The sequence below is a fragment of the Phlebotomus papatasi genome, chromosome 1 (assembly GCF_024763615.1).
Source record: "Phlebotomus papatasi isolate M1 chromosome 1, Ppap_2.1, whole genome shotgun sequence".
Lineage (NCBI taxonomy): Eukaryota > Metazoa > Arthropoda > Insecta > Diptera > Psychodidae > Phlebotomus > Phlebotomus papatasi.
Window position 1 is genome coordinate 21127362 of NC_077222.1, and position 13402 is coordinate 21140763.

The 13402-nt window shown below is 35.8% G+C and overlaps 1 long non-coding RNA gene across 2 annotated transcripts in view; it reads right to left on the reverse strand.

The window, feature by feature from the left end:
- The window catches only part of LOC129798252 (uncharacterized), a 50254-nt gene extending 38901 nt beyond the window's left edge, over window positions 1–11353 (reverse strand). For both annotated transcript variants that reach the window (XR_008751402.1, XR_008751401.1), the window contains exon 1: window positions 10835–11353. This is a non-coding gene — a long non-coding RNA (uncharacterized LOC129798252). The remainder of the gene's footprint in view (window positions 1–10834) is intronic.
- Window positions 11354–13402: the final 2049 nt, after the last annotated feature.

Consider the following 13402-nt stretch of genomic DNA (forward strand, 5'->3'; position numbering starts at 1 on the left):
GTTATTGACGATTAAAGTTACAATAGAATACCCAATATTCGAAATCGAGAACAGGCAGCGCTAAAGCGCAGAATATCGGTCGGTTGGATCGGTTGGATCAGTAACTGTGCTAACTGAATTTGTTTTGTGTCTGCATTCATCGTAAATGACGCATCGCTGCTTGTCGTTTACAAGGAATACAGACACAAAGCAAATGCAGTTTGCACAGCTGCTGATTCAATCGACGCGACGATACTTGAAATTGTACTTTAAATTTCCAGTTAATTTTCAAATTGGTTTGACAGGAAATGTTTTCGAACTGTTGTTAATGTTCTTGACAATTGAAGTGTCAAAAGAATACCGAATATTGGAAATCCTAGAACAGTCACACTAAAGCGGTGTATATATGAAATTACACTTTGGGTTTTCGAACATATTTCGCTTGGCATTGAAGTGGCTTCATCTCTTCAAAAGGTTATTATTGAATAGAGCCTTCTGACTTATTACTGTCTCATTACTGAGAGAAATCCGAAAAACTTAAAATAACATTCCGGAATTTTTAATTTTTCCCTGCAGTATTGATCCAAAATCGGTGTAAATATTACCATTTTTAGGTGTATTGGTTGTTGAAGTTACCGTTGTTCAGGTTAATTTTACCCTTAAAGAGGTGTAAAATTAACATTAAAAAATGTTAATATATTTTTATATCTAAAAGGTATTAAAGTTATGAGGGAAAAAAGTTAATCGCACCCTCTTTTTTTCTCAGTCAGTGATTAGTGACAGTATCAGTATTAGTGATGATCGTGTTTCTGTTTTTACAAACTGCATTCTCGGTCTACCACTGTTCTCCTATCTTGAAGTTCGTGTGGTGGACTTTATTTCCCGACTTCTTTGCACCGGTAAGCCCCGGTATCTTGAAGAGCTCGTAGTTCCTGGATCCTCTGCTAGGTCTTCGTGTCTCCGTGTGCCCAGATCAGGGAGTCGCAATTTTTGCAATTCTTTCTTTATGCAAGGTGTCATTCTTTGGAATTCCCTTCCTAGGCAGTAAATCATGTGTCTTCCACTCATTCCTCAGTCCAACATCACAATCGTTATGTTTAGGGCTAATTCTTGTATAGAGGACATACTGTCCTTGATTTGAATTAAATTAGTATCGTATAAAGAATCGAAAGTTTTTTTTTTAATCTATTTTCAAAGGCCTTTTTGTTTTTTTTTAGGTTATATTAAATTTATACCAATTTTATTTAAATAATTTATGTATAGGGGAAAGTCGTCTGCCTTCAAACGAAAAATGGAGTTCCAAATTTAAGATTTTTTTCTGAAGAATCCACAAAATGGATTTTATTTTCAACTACACCAAAAAATTCTCTTGTTCATTCGGCGTATATGATTACCTCATTTAGCACTTACAAGTCCTCAGTTTTTCCTTCTGAGGAAATTAAAAAAGTGATGTCGATTTGTATGAAGGCAGCTGGCATAGTCTGCCTTTAAACGCGAGGCAGCTGCCTTTAAATGTTTTTTTTTTCACTGAGAATATTGAATCAATAAAACTAAATGGGCTATAAATGATTAGGTTGAAGCCTAACGCACTCACTAAAATCATCACTGCAGTCAAAAGACATTAAACAATAACTTTTCTTCACATTTTTCTGAAGCACTGTTTTGCACTTGAAAATTTGGAAGAAAAAGCCATTGAAGTTGAAAATTGTCAACTTGAAACATCCCGGCCGGAGCAAGATAGCAGGTTATAAGTATTTGTATGACGTTCGTCAGAGAAAAGCAGGAGTTCGATTTCACATGTTTTGATGTATGGAAAGATAGGATTTAAAGGCACACGACATTAGCATTTAAAGGCTGCTGCAGGGTGATATTTGCAAATTTTTGCCACCCACAAAAATTGTGTCATCTGAACCAAAATGTATTAACAGAAATATTAAGCCTGATTAACCTTCTATGTGTCACAATGGAAGATTTATTTGTAAAATGATTTTTACTATGAAAAATCACATGATTTGTGGAACATCAAAATTTCAATTTAGAGCTCATTTTCATTTTTTTTTGATCTAGCATCTAGGAAATAGGAGCTAGGCTCTCCATTTTTTGATGATTTGTGAGGATGATGGATAGCTACCAAATAGTTAATCGAATATAATTTATGCTTTTGAGAACAACGAGAAAATCGCAACATTTGAAGGCTGCTGCATTTAAAGGCAGACGACTTTCCCCTACTAGATTGAAATCCTATTTTGAATTTTTTTGAATCATTTGAAAATAATGAGTAACATGCTTAAATTCTAGAGTGACAGCTGACAGTTCGAAGTGTCAACGTAAGATGAATTTGAAATGACAGTTGCTCAACGGAATTTGTAACATTGTTCTTTTTCCAAACATAATTTTTGATATAGTGATATCTAGATAAAGTTTTTGTAACACTTTGCTTTTGTATATGCTTAACAAAGAATCCTAGCGCTTTGCGAAAAGCCCTGGCATTGAATTGTAAGATCTTTTTTGCTATTCACATTCTTTTTTTTTCTAAAACATCCGAAATAATTGACGAGTGTGTTGGGGAAGAACTGACAATGTGGGATTTTTTCTGGCAATATCTCTAAGATTTAAATCGGTGTGACAAGTTCACGTAGCATTTTCCATCCACATCACCCTCCGGATGAACAAGTAAAAAAAATCTATATAGCAGAGTCAAACTTCACGCCACACGAGAGAACCATTAAAATATCATCTGAATAACTTGGCATTTTATCATTATTTTTTTTTCATGCCTATTTTCATCTCTTTTTCACACTTGAATGCCTAGCAATGCCAAGAGCAGAGCTTTTCATTCTCTATTCCTCATTTTTCTGTCACTCTCTCTGGCAATTTTTCCTTCAAATGTGAAAATTTTGCTGTAAATTTTGTGTGGAATTTTAAACATTCCAGAACGTCGCGTGTATAGAGAAATTCTTTCGCCCACGTTTTGGTCAGGATCAGTTTAATTTTACATCCGCATTTAATGGGGCCCGATGTGAATTGTATTTTTAGGTACAATTCTCATGATATACTCATTTGCTCTCTGATGAAAATTTGCCATTGTGCATGAAGCACTATATAGAATGATTGTAGAAAAAAGTTGGATGTATTGTGGGTGGATTTTTAGAATGAGGAGAAATATCTAAGTTTTCACCTTTATCGCCATTTGCCATCTCACTCATACTCTCTATTTTTTTTTTACTTGCTAACATGGATGGTATGGGAAAAAGCTTTCTAATTGAAAGGTCCAACTACGCAGGTGCAAGCTTTTGAAAACCTCTTTTTGTTCCACCTCATATTCCTCCCCAGTCGCATTTGTTGCCATCAAAATGTGTTCTATTTTCATCTTATTGCAATTTTTATCAAGTATTCACATTTTTTTTTTATAAAAGTCTTCTCACTCAACATCCACCCTTTCATGTATCCTTTCATGCTTAGCATGAAATTTCATACAAAAGTAGATATATTTAATTGGAGAATATATGGGAGTCCCGGAGAGCTTTTTTTTCTGATGAGTTGCAATTGAAGACGCACGTACGTTAGGCAGTTATAAATATGATAAATTTATTTATAATTGTATGTGCCAATGTGAATTAATGATTGGATGACTCAACAATTGAGTAGAATTATCTCCCACACAAAAATCTTACATAAGCTATAATCTCTAGCATCATCCAGAAGTCACACTTTTCATGCAAATTATTCTTCGACTCCCCAAAAAAAAACTTCCCATCCATCAAGGGGTTAGTCACTATTCTGAATTTCATCACATTCTTCCGACTGTGTCCTTTTTTCTCTGAAAAAATCCACCTAGATGAATTGTTGAGCAGTGATTTCATGATTTATTGAGCTTCAATTCAACAAAGGACAAATATTGTTCACCTGTATGTCACCTTTACGTGGGTGTCTAATTTTTTTTCTATATTTCGTGGAAAAGAGAACTTTTTCATATGTTTAAAGTTTATATATCACAAATGGGGGTTCTTGTTGTGCACCATAAATCTTTGATCACGTTTTTATAATTCATTGATTGCGGTGTATGAGGGTTTTCTTTAAGGAATGCTTTTGGCTCACTCTTAGAAAAAATTAGTTCGTACAAGCTCATATGCAGTTATTAGAACTATAAAATATAGTAAATATAGACCCAACTATATATTTAGTTTGGGTAACTAAATGAAATAGTTGACCACAGTTAGTTAAAGTATCCTTTTCATTTAGTTATCACAACTAAATCAAAATAGTAATGGGTACTATAACATATTAGTTCCAATTACTAAATAAATGGGGTTGATACCCATCTTATTGGCTGTAATAACTATATCATATTAGTTGTGGTTACTATATAGCATTCATTGTGATGCATATTTCTTATTTGTTGCTTAAAATTCGAAAGAGCTTCAACGCATTACTAAAATAAAAACCACTCTTTACTATTGGAAAAGTAGTCATAACTTTATGAAAATATAGGCCCATCTATTTACATTGGTTGTGAGAACTAAAAGGAATTAGTGACCAATATTAGTTGGGATAATGATTTCATTTAATTAACACATGCAAATATAATTGTATGAAAGCATTATGAAATAATTGCCGCAACTTATCCACGTAAATATTTTCTTATATTCTCACTACTAATAAATTTATTATGAGTATAATGTTTTAAGAATATAAGAACTATTTTAAATAGATTTGATAATAATCGCCCGAACAACTAATTTTCATTAGTAATCACGTCTAAACTTTTCTAAGAGTGCTTGATTTTAAATGTCAATAATGAGTCGATTTGGCAGTTAAAGTAAAGTTAAAAAGCAATATTGGGTCTCATGATCAACAAAAATTCGTATCATTTTGATATCAATTGTGTTTTTTCGCCTGCAGTATAGGCAAAATTATTTTTGCTATTTTTGGTACTTGGGTAACTATAGCTCCGATTCCACTGAATCGATATAATTTTTTATATGGAGAGAACTAAAGGCCTTTGAAAGCCCTATAATTCTTTAGAATAGATGAAATTTGTAAAACTGACACCAGAGGAGCTGTAGTCTCGAATAGTATGATTTATCGAGATATCTTTGCATCAAAGATATCTCGAAAACCAACCAAGTGTACAAGAATCAGATAGGGTAAGTGTGCCAAATTCCGGCCAGCTTGCAATTCCGGCCACCTTTTATGTTCCTCGAATTTCCATGAATTTTTAGTTTTTACGTACTCTGGAGATTATACAATGCAAAAGACTAACAAAATATGTAGCTTTGACAAACTAGATGATATGAAAAGATATTGAAAGAATTCCTGAAGGGCAAGGTACTATGAGAATGAAGGTGGCCGAAATAGGGCACCAAAGCTATGTCTATATTTTTATTTATTTTGAAATGTATTAAGAATAATTTTAAAGTAAATAAAGACGATAAACTGTCTACAAGGTTCTGAACAACACTCCTTAAGTAGAAGGAATAAAAAAATCAATTTCTATCAAAGATATTGCATTTCAAACTTGAGACTTTGGCGCTTGCATGCAACTATGCCGAAATTTGGCACACTTGCACTACGCTTCAGGGAAATCAAGTAAGGGAGTAGAGCAGTAAAAACCCCTCTTACCACTAAATTTTTGACGAAAATATTTAAAATCAGTCCCCGTAGAATTGAATTCAATGGATAGATCAGTACCAAAATGGGACTGAAACAATTCCAGAATTTGGTATAGTAGATCCCACTAGACCCACATCAGTATAAAGTCAATGCCAAAATGATTGGTAATGGAACCAATCTGAGATGCCATCAGATCGATAATTTAAAAGGACAGAAGTAATATTAAAATGACTTAAATATCAATTAAAAGGCGTTATCAAATCAATCTCCATTTTTGAGTTGAACGGTTTCTAAGGAGTCCCAAAACTCAATCCCGAAATCAATTGCAATAATCTCAAGGTACTTAGCAAGTCAGTCCCAGGATAGGATTGGATTGTATTAATCCCAATGTGTGTTTATCTATTTTTCATTTAACGTTTTTCAATTCCAAAAAAAGCAATACAAAAAATCTGGAGCATTTTATTTATTATAGGTTTGTAATAAAAAATTGATAGATTTTGTACGATTTTAAGTATCAAACCAGGCTGGATCCCAAGAACCAGACGGGCTGCATTATAGAAGAGTGTTTAACCAGTGGCCCATCAAGCGTAATAAAAAATGAAGCTATTTTTTACTTTTCACTTAAATATGTATTTTACATAGCTTTTAATGCACGATTTCGAAATATATCAAACTTATAAGTCAATTCTCTTTAAGAAAAAACTTTCCAATAGTCTTCAGTGCTTCTATGCAAAAACGTATGGAAAAATTAAATGCCGAGAGGCCCCTAGTTTAACACTAAACCTATACCGACCGTTTTTGGTGATATAGTGCGCTCGATTAAATGACAAACCGCGGTAGGGTAGGATACTCAACAATTTTTTTCTTGGAAAACAGGAAAATAATAAAATTTAAACACTAAAAAATATATTACATGCAAATTTTAAGAAATTCATAAAGCTTGATAGCGACATTGTACCGTTTAAAAAGTTTATAAACCGGTTAATTTGGCCGGTCTTCTTGCCGGTTTTGGTAGGTTTAGTGTTAATGGTTTTTTAAATGACTTTTAATTGTTATTTTTTAAGAAGTTCTAGAACTCTGATTAGTTTATTCCGAATTACTTATAAAGGGTCAATGCAATTCAATGAGAGTCAGTCAGAGCAAATTACACTCAAATTCCAGACTCCAGCCAGGATCCCACTAGAGACCTTTCGTTAGCTATACGAGTACTCTAACAACTGAGCTAGAAGCCACAAGTTCTGACTGACTGGCTATACTAGCTTAACCAATTTCCGGACGCTCATGTGCCCATGGATACGCGATGAACATGTGTTCATTTCGGGTCCTGGTCAAAATCCCGAATGCCAAAATCCCAAAAGCCATCCCGAATACTTAAAAGTGTCATAGCCAATCTCACGATTGAATCCGCGCTTGCTGGAGGTAAAGGGAAATTTTCTGTGTTTTGGGAAAGTATTCTCCATATTCTATACATTATCCTCCAAATAATTTCATCCCTTTCAGGATTTTGAACATACGAGATTTCGGATTTTGGGATTTTGTCCCTTTCGGGATTTTGGTGTTCGGGATTTTGGTTTAATTTCCTCCGCTTGTTACAATAACGATTTTGCCCTAGTAAAACTCACAGCTTAAGTCGAGAGACGACTTAAGTAGCAAACTGATAGGAATGTAGTCTGATCATTATTTTGGTTATAATTACGTTAAGTCTCGGCTTAAGTTGTAGGACTACCTAGGACATTTCTGACAAAATTCTATAAATACGATCTACAAAATAAAATGTAACTTGGGATTATGTCTTTTAAGTTAAATTGATTTTGTCATAGAGCTTTTGATAGCTAAATGACAGCTGACAGATCGAAATGTCACATTGAACTTTGAAGTTTAATTTGAACTAACCGTTGAATAACCTAAAATCACAATCCAATTTTAAATATAAAGTGTTTAATTATTTCATGACATAAGACTAGTAGGGCTTCAGATCTAAGGCTAAGCCATATGGCCTTCTCTAAATTCTTCTCAATTAGGGTGAAAGGAACATCTAATGACAATTTAAGAAGTCGTGTCAGGACTTATTGACACTCTACTCTGTACCATTTGGAATATCAGAAAACGTAGACTAAGAAAAAATGTCATATTATTTACATTTTTTTAAACACTTTAAATAAATTTAAAGATTTTGACAAAAAGTGTCGATAGGGGTTCCCTGTCGAAGAGGTGTTCCTTCGACCCTAAGATTTATTGAAAAATTTTGACTTAGAGTTGGATATTAATGATAAATTATACGGGATTCTAGTGAATTTCTTCACTATTTTTGATTTTGAGACCTTCGGGAATTGGGCTAAACCTTTAGCCTGAAGACCGTATAAGTCTATGAGTAACCATCAATAGTAGGATAGTGGCGGTCGCTAGCCCAAGTTGTCATTTTATAATTATTTATATTTATTTATAAGTTGAGTGATACAGAAAGTCAACGTAAGACCGTAATATTCTTCTAAAAGGACCTTGAACTATTAAAAAGTTTATTTCAGATCAGGAGAAAATCAGGAGTGAAATGATAACTTTTCGACACTATCGAATCGACAGTATCGATAAATCTATATCTGTTAGATTAAGTGAATATCGACTTTTACGGATTGTTGGGCCATTCATTGAGACATGCTTAAAAGGATGAGACTGTTGATAAACATCTATATTAGTTACAGGAAGTGCAGCTATCGTTTAAATTTTTCAGAATCGACAGTCGATAGTATCGAAAATACGTTATCATGTCACCTCAGGTTAAGTTGTTAAATTTTCTAAAGACAAAAGAATTATTAAAATTGGGATAGACATATTTTCGGGAAAAAATGTTGTACAATTTTAAAGATTCCTCGCACTTTTTTCAGAAGATTTTTCATTGCTCAAGGTCTTTGTTCTAGGAAATGCACGTTTGTGTCATGATTAAAAAGTAGGTTTATTTAAAGTGATTAATATTTTATAGAGGGCTGTTTTCTTTACTTTCCTCCTTATTGAAAATTCCTTTAGTGCTAATAATGCTGTGATATTTCATCACACGTAATTCAATTTGTGGCTTGAACACAGTGCATTCCTGAAGGTAAGGGTATATATGGAAAGAACGAACGAAGCATCAATTGAAAGTCCTTGACTGATTTCCCAGTTTCTCATTTTCCCATTCCTGTGGCTGGGTGTTATCCCACATGTGTGGCAATGGGTGGGAAATATTCCCATATATTCTGCACGCGCTAGAAGATAGTCATCCATAATATTTTCCTGTATGCTGGAGAGAGCTGGAAAATTTTGTAGCGGGAGGGACGATGCTGCCGTATCGATCGTCCGGGGCTGCTGATGCTGACGCAGGCTCTGGAAGCAGAGCAAGGTCAGGGCTATTCCGTTGTCACTGGCAGCAAAACATGGGCTTCTTTTCTGTGCGCGTGTTTCCGGAGAAGAGGGGTGGTTAATGGCAACAGAAAAAAAAATGAAACGGAAAAACTGGCGACCGGAAATGATTTTCCAAATCACTCACGCCCATCAGGAATAAAATTTAGCGGGGTGTGTGAGGAGGGGAATATGTCCATGGGGATATCACTGGGTCTTGCATTTCTGACCTTCGACGTGCATCGAGGTGGCTGTTGCCAGGCTGGAAAATTTTATCTCATACGGTGTGCATCCCGATAAGATTTGCGTCTGTCTCTTTTACTCCTGGGGACATGTCCCCACCCCATCTCCATGGACCAATCCTTGAAAATTTTCTCTCATTCCCAGTGAGTCCCAATTTTAAACTATACGGCATTGATGTAGGTTAAGATCAAATTTTTTTACTTTTCTGGGTGGAGGAATGGATGGTATTTTGGGTTTGTGGCACGTTTTGGTGGATTTGTTTTTGGAAATTTTGCCAAATGGGAGGAAAATTTACTCCTGGGTGAGAGGAGCAAAAAGTAATAATTGAATGTCAATGCCCATCGATTTCGACATAATTCCCTGGTAATTCCATCCAATGCTTCGCATGTTTGCTCATGATTGTTTTCTATTTTTGCCATCATTACGCTTCGCCCTCGGTGACCTCTTCACTTGAGGAAGGGGGGGCGGGGGGAAAGAGGTAAAAGGTGCTGAAAATGGAAGAGAATTTTCTTCATGAGAATATGCTCTTCCTACATGAGTGTCCTTTGTTTTCTCTGTTTGGGGTATGTGTTAATTGATAATAATACACCATTATCTCTTTAGTTATTTCTCCAGGGATAATTCCTTGAAATCTTACGAATTGTCTTCTTAAGTTTTTTCTGAGTTTCTTTTTTGGTACGGTGTGGTTATTATAGTAATTGGAGAGATAGAGGGTTTTCTTCTTCAGATGTCCTTAGAGTATTTGCAGGCTTTATCCTTGGGGAGCATTAGGGAACAATATAGAGTCATTGGGATACCGACGAGAGGATGAAGGAGACAACGGGTTAGAAGCCAGTAATCGTTCTCCAAAGAGGGGTTGTCGCGCCCATTGTGGGGTTGCTCACACGATCGATACTGAATAGGGGGAGTTCAAGGATTTTAGGGGTAAGCCGGGGATATCTCCATAGTATACTTTTGCCAGATGCATTTTGCAAATGCCACTATGAAGAATTCTTATTCTTATTTTGCATTTTGAACCCCTTTTTTTGGCGCGCACCCCAGTAGAAAAATTTTCCACACTCCTTTTTTTCTGTCCAATTTTCTTTGTTCTCACCGCTTTGGTTTTCCGCTTCTTTTCTCAACTTGGCCTTTTCAATTTTTTGTTGTGTGTGGCTGTGTGTGTGTATGTTTATATTTCACCACATTAATATTTGAACAATTGATCACACCACAAAGTCTCATTGGACTACATGAAAATTTTCCAACCACCCTGACAACCCGGACAGTAGTGGATGAGGTTGATTTTTTATTTGTGACTTTGTAGGGGTCGGAGCAAGGCTCAGGGGTAATATAGATGGGTATTAGGGTATCTGGATGAGGTGGAATTTCACTTTGGGCTAAATCGAAAGGGGGACGAAATGGCAATAAATTGCAGCACTGGCGAGGTGGCAGCAATTTCAGAAACTGCGCATTTAGAAAATTCACTCAGTATGTGTGTTGATTAATTTTAGTGGTGTTCATAGGGGGCACGGCAGGGGGGCATACTTTATTTTTTTTTTTATTGCTAGATATGACTTTTTCTACCAGGGGATGTCAAGGGTAAAAGTGCAATTATGGATGGAGATAAGACAACAATCTATAAACTTACCTCAGATACTGATGATCTCTAGCTCGGCTTCTGGTACAGCTGTGTTCAATGTCACTTGGAGAAATTGCATAATATTTTGAAACACTAATAAAAATTTCTAGTTACTTTTATCAAACACTTAAAATTTGGCTTCCCAACCAATTTTTTGTATATATTGCGTCAACGGTTTTTTTTGAAAAACTTACACAACTGGGATAAAAAAATTGTAAAAACAAAATGAAAAAAAAGCAAAAAAAAAAAGAAAATACTGTTTGGGATAGGGTTTTGGAGGAGGTTCTAGCTAGGGAGAGTAGAAGGTAGGATCTGAGGTAGTAGGCTGGTTGAGGGACTTGAAAGCTCTGCGATGTGTCTTGTTGAAATTTTCACTGGGATATGAATTGATGCGACATTGAATTTTCCAACGTCATTTCGGAAACTAGCAACTCACACACACAGACACAGGCCCGCGAAAAATGATTGGAACACACAGAGTTGTGTTCAGTGAAAAGCACTGGAAAATCGATGTGCGCCTGCGCTCGGTACCAGCGGATGAACTTGTGTGCTTTGGGGCTGAAAAACACAGTGAAATTCCACCCAGAGCACGCTCACATTCGAACGGATTTTGGGCTGATGTTGGAGGTCGATGAGGATGGGATGTGACTCACAGCACCAGAGTGTGAGTTTCTGCACTTTGCTCCAACTGCCAGATGGACCTTCTCTCTGATGCACTTCTCCATTGCCTCAAGGTCTTCCTGAGATCACATCATACCACCCATTAAGTACCTTGAGCCTGCAGGGCTGTAGTAGGCCTGTGCAGAACAAGTACCATACCCAAGTGGACAAAGTGCCGAGGGGGGCGGACGTGTGTCCCAGGAAGTTTCCCACCTCATTCCCAATTGCGACCCTGAATTTAATCTAATCATTTTTCACAGCCCAATACCACTGCAACGGCAAATGCTAGTATATGGGAGCGTGAATGAGGGGTTCACCAGTGTATTGGTAAAAAGTGATGACCTTGGCCTCTAGAATAGAATAGAATCTTCTGGTAGAGAGTGAGAGAGAGAGATAGACAATTGAACACTAAGAGGATTTCAACTTGTTTTGGTTCGTATGTATTTCGACAGGCCATACAATAGAATGGCGGTGTATCGGGGGAGCCAGAGGGAAATTGATGGGTACACAGAAATGACATAGAATACATCTTATATATTCTGGCCATACTTGATGGGTAACAAGAAAAAAAAAACATTATCCATCTCAGAAATTCTCATGCCAATTACACAATTATACAGCAAACCAAAAGATTTTGCAATGCCACAGAAAAATTATAGCGCAACCTTCAATTTTTCCCCCTGGATGATTTGGACAAGAAGCTGGAAAAATAATTCCCGGAAGTGGCACTTTACTTGGGATATTTTACCTGATACTACATATTCACAGCTACTGTGATTCTGTAGTTCAATCGTACATCCCAGATTAAACTCGTATTCATAGCCATGATTTTTAGAATCTTTTTTAAATTGGGGAAAGCGCGCTACCTTCGGACGATTTATGCTTTGCACAATTCATTTTTTTCAATGTGTTATAAATTAATTTGGCCAATTATAATATTATATTTTAATAGTTAATCCAATTCCTCAAATTCTAAGAAAACAGCTAGGGGAGACTGGGGCACATGTAAACGTTTTCGATAGATGCGAATTTGAGGTGATTTTCCAAGCACACAGTTATTTTTTGGAATATATTTCTCTGCTTATGTTTTACCCTTGGGTATAGGCAATATATCGAAGGTAATGTGGATGCTGAAAAATAATTGAGTTTTCCATAAAAATAAAATTTGTTTCACTGTGCATTTTTCTCTTTTCACAAAATACCTGGGGTAGAAGTAACACTTTCTGGGGAGGATGTAAACACCCTTTTTTCCACCCTTGAAATTAACTTTGCACCACTTTCGATTATTTTAATTACTTAAGAGATATATAAAGACTGTATATTTTTCAAAAAATCACGACACTTTTTACAAAGAATAATGAAAATAGCAAAAAAATTAAAAGCATGCAAATCAAAGACATTTGTCGATGGATTTTCCCCATATTTTGATATCATGTGACTTCGTATTGAACACAGCCAACGAAAAATTTCCCACCATGAGATGCAATACCAAGAAAAATATTTAGCCATTCATTCTACACTGCCTATTTTGCCCATTGCCCTATATTTTGGTTTTTTACGAGCTTGAAAAAAACCTTAAGATTAGATATTTCTAAATAGCTTATTGTCATAGGACACTCCCTAAAAACAAAAGAGCTGCCTTATAGAACCAAGTATTAGACAAGTCTTTTAGTGCACTTTTGAACGATAAAGTGGGAATTTTCTGTTGAAATTCCTATAGAAGCTCTTAAGATCATCAAGAGTGCGTCACTTTAATTATTATAAGTTAATTTCAGTGATAGAACTAAGAGCGTTTTAACAATAAGGAAAACCGACGTATAATCACTTCTTGAAAGTTAATCCGGTGTTCGTCGGGAGGGAGAGGAATAGCCCAGAATAAAAGTCTTTTCTTCCCAGAGCTTTTGGTGCCCTACGCAC